Consider the following 4,359-nt stretch of genomic DNA (forward strand, 5'->3'; position numbering starts at 1 on the left):
TGTAACAGCCCCGAACTGGAGCCGACCAGAATGCCTGTCAGTAGGGGGATGGTTAAACAAATCGTGGAGTAGTACTCAGCAAGAAAAAAGGAAGCCACCGAGGGCTGGATGGATCCCAAGGGCATCATGCTGAGTGAAAAAGCCGTTCTGAAAAGATCACACGCTGTATAGCTACAGCTACAACACATTCTCTAAATGACAAAAGTGTACAGGTAGAGAATGAATGAGGGGTTGCTAGGGGATGGGGTGGGGGGCAGGGTTCATGCATGCAGAGGAAGGGGACTATGAGGGGGATCTTGGTAGCGATGGAATGTTCTGTGTCTCCATCCCCACGGTAGTCACAGGAGTCTGCGTGTGTGATCAACATACTCGCGTCATACTGGCACCCATCTCCTGGTTTTGCTATTGTACAACTCACATATAACTATTGGGGGAAACTAGCTGGGGGCACCCAGATCGTGCCACGCTATTTTTAGAACTGCCTGTGAATCTGTAATTATTTCAAAATACAAAGGATTGTTGTTGTTGTTTTAAAAGAGGAAGGAAAAAATTATTTCAACCCAAGAATTCTATATCTAGTAAAAATATCCTCTAGGAAGGAAGGTAAAATTGTCATTTTCAGATTTAATTTTATAAAAATTTTAAAAGAAGAGGCTTTTTGACCAGAAGCCATGGCGTACAGGTACTGAGGGCTAGGTGGAAATTCAGATTATTGAGAAGAGCTTTGAAATGACACAAACATGGGTAAGGTGTTTTTCCCTCTTAATTTCTATGAAATGGAAGAGACATACATGCAGACAGTAAGTGGAGGGAGGCTGGAGCGCTCAGTAAATATCACAGCAAAAGGAAGTTCGGTCCCACTCCCTAGCTTCACTCCCACATCTGTCCCTGTCCCCTCCCGGGGATTCCTTCTGTGGCCCCATGGAGGGAAGGACAGCCTATTGGGCACCAAGGCGAGGGCAGTGTGTGAACCCCCACTCTGTCCCAGGCCGGGCTGGGTCTTTCTTGGGCACCTTTGCACCTGCCACCACCTTGACCGAAGGTCGGGACTTAGCAGGAAGGGTCCTCAGCCAGGAGCGGCAGATTCTGGGGGTCATTGGGTGCTTTATTGGTACAGGAGGCTGTGACCGCTTTCATAGGCTGGCTTCCGGCCAAAGCCAAGAATTCAGGCAATGTTCATCCAGGCAACATGGTATTTACTGAGCACCTACTGTGTGCCAGGGCTTCTCCTAGCCCTGGAGCTACCTCAGTGAACAAAAGAAACCCAGAAGGTCCCCTGAAAGGAGTTTACATTGTGATGATGGGTTGGTGGGGGGTGGGGAGGGGCGAGAGGTAGAGAGAGACACTAATCACTAAACATCATAAAAAATAAATGCTAGGGCACCTGGATGGCTCAGTTGGTTAAAGGACTGCCTTCAGTTCGGGTCATGATCCCGGAGTCCTGGGATTGAGTCCTGCATCGGGTTCCCTACTCAACAAGCAGTCTACTTCTCTCTCTGACCCTCTCCCCTCTCATGCTCTCTCTCTTTCAAATAAATGAATAAAATCTTGTTTAAATAGATAGATAGATTAGATAGATAGATAAAGAATAAAGCTTGTTAGAAGAAAAACTACTATAGGGAAACCCAGCGGAGCAGGGTAAGGGTAGGACATGCAGGGGTGGAGTTGGAAGGGTATGGGGGGAGCAGGGGTGGAACGAGCAGGAGTAGGATGAACAGGGTGGGGAGTGCGGGGGTGGGAGAGTGGGGGGGTGGGCAGGGAGGAGGCTGGGCAGGGCTGGAGCACACAGATGTGGTGCCGGGGCGGGGGTGCCTCCATGGAGGGGTGTGGCTGGGCAGGTTCCTCGGGGTACAGAATTCTTGAAGAAGTAATGTTTATGCCAAGACTTGAAGAAGCAGGGCAGCGAGCCACCCTGATAAGTGGGGAGGAACTGCAGGCAGGAGCAACCCAGGAACAGCATGGGGTTGAGGGGAGGGTGTCTCCAGGGCCACCTGGTCTCAGGGAAGGGCACGCATCGCCCCTGTTACTCGTGCACCCAAAGGCCTCGCCCGGGCTCTGTCCTTCAGTTATGGACGTGCAGGTGATCCGCCAGGTGAACCCGAGGTCCTTCCACTTGGTTGGGGCTGGGGGGGGGGGGGCTGCTGAGGTCTCGGTCCCACAGGCTTTGTTGGGGAATCAGCTTTCCCGTTCTCTGTGGCCAAGTCAGTCCTGGCTGCCCTCCAGCCCTGCTGTCAGAGCTCAGCCCCTGCCTTTTCCCCAAACCCAGGACCTTGGAATACACCCCCTTCGGGGTCCCCACCCCCCAACTCCCCGCCAAGAGCTTTGGAAGTTTGCTCCAGGTTCCATCTTTGGACACTTTGTTCCCAAACCGTCCCTATAGGCTTCTAATGGCCACACGGTCTTGGCCAGTCCAAACCCAGCTGTCCCTCCTCGTCACTTTCCCATCGCAGCAGAGCCCCGCCTGGGTACAGACAACCCTCGTGGAGAGCTCCTGTCCCTCCGGAGACCCCCTCCCACACACCTCCAGTGCCCACCTAATCCCCTGTCCCCCTTCAGCAGGCATTAGCAAGCCCCATTAAGGAGCATGCCGTATTATACAGGCATTTGATATTCCAAATAAAATCTCGGCAGCCCCCGTGAACCATCTTAACTGTCGAAATGCCCACAGGACTTGGGATTAGAAGCTCTACAGCACATGCGAGATGAGGGGATTTTATTTAGTGTTTAGGATTTATACATGTATATGTGTGTGTGGGAGGGTGCCCAAATATGTATTTAAATCAAGTAACTTAATCCACAGAGTTCAAGGCTAAAACCACCACAGGAAAAGGGTATTTGCATATATTAATCTCTTAACATCCACAAAGGAGAGTGTGTGGGAGAAAGCCCGGCGACCTGGAATGCGAGGACCCCAGAGAAAACGCCAGGTGGTGTTGGCTTTCTGTTCCCACCTGCGGGGCGCCGGTCCCAGCCCCGCCCACCCTCCGCACCCCGCCCCCCGCACCCCCTACACCTGGCTGGACCCGGATGCCCACGGTGGGGGCAGCGTCTCTGTCAACCCTGAATCCCCCCGAGGTTCATCGTGGGTTTTGTAAGGAACGAATGAGGGGATGAATGCACCCTGGAGAAGGACACAGGCAGGTCCTGAGGGCAGGACGGAGGAGGTGCCCTTCTGCCTGCGGCCAAGCAAGGGGCTGGGGGCGCCTCTCTGAGGGCCGGGGAAGCGGGAGGAGGAAGCGGCCGCAGGTGGGGGGGAGCTCAGGGGGACGACACAGCCCCCTGGGGGGGGCAGGGGACCTCAGGAGCAGGTGGGGGGGGGGGTCTGGGCATTTCCTTCCAAGCACTTGTGAGGGACCGTGGTGACAGCCGAGAACAATAGAGTCACCTTGCTGGAGCCAGGACAGCCAGTCTTTCCTAGTCAGTGATGAACTGAAAACAGAGGGGTCCCCAGACTGCAGTCCCCCGCCCCCCCGCCCCGTCCTTATCACATACACCACACGCTCACACTTTCACACACACACACTCTCACAGCATACACCACTCACGTACACTCCCACATTCACACACGCATCGCTCACATTCGCACCACACACGCACACTCACACATTCACACACGCACACCACACACATACACTCACACACCACACAGAAACATACACCACTCACACCACACACACACACTCACACACCACTCACACCGCTCACACTTTCACACACTCACCACACACCACTCACATACTCACACGCCACATAGAAACATACACCACTCACACCACACGTGCACACACACATACACACTCACACACCACTCACACATTTGCACACCACTCACATACGTTCGCACAGCCACACACCCCGCTCACATTCACACCACACACATACACTCGCACATTCACACACTCACACCACACACTTTCACACACACCACTCCGACTCTCACATACTGTATACAAACATACACCACACACTCACACGTTCACACTACTCACACATCCCTCACACCCCACACACTACGTACTCACACACACCACTCACACTCGCTCACACCACGCACACTCACTAGCAGCCTCGATATGGGGGCAGGTGAGAGGGAGGCCCAGCCTCGGCCTGACGGAGACCGAGGGGCCCTGGGCCCGAGTCACAGGTGGTCTTCCCTTCTCAGCAGTCCCCAGCGGAGGAGACAGAGACGACGTCCCACCTCCAGGCACGGCGGGGGCGGGGGGGTCCAAGCTCATTAAACTCCCTCTTTGGAGAGAGTGGAGCCGAGGCCCAGGCTGTGGCTGGCCTGAAGTCACAGAGCCCGGAGCCGGAGGGGGTGGGATGTGCACTCCTGTCCCTTCTCACTGCCCATCGATCACG

This window comes from Mustela lutreola, chromosome 12, assembly GCF_030435805.1.
Source record: "Mustela lutreola isolate mMusLut2 chromosome 12, mMusLut2.pri, whole genome shotgun sequence".
NCBI lineage: Eukaryota > Metazoa > Chordata > Mammalia > Carnivora > Mustelidae > Mustela > Mustela lutreola.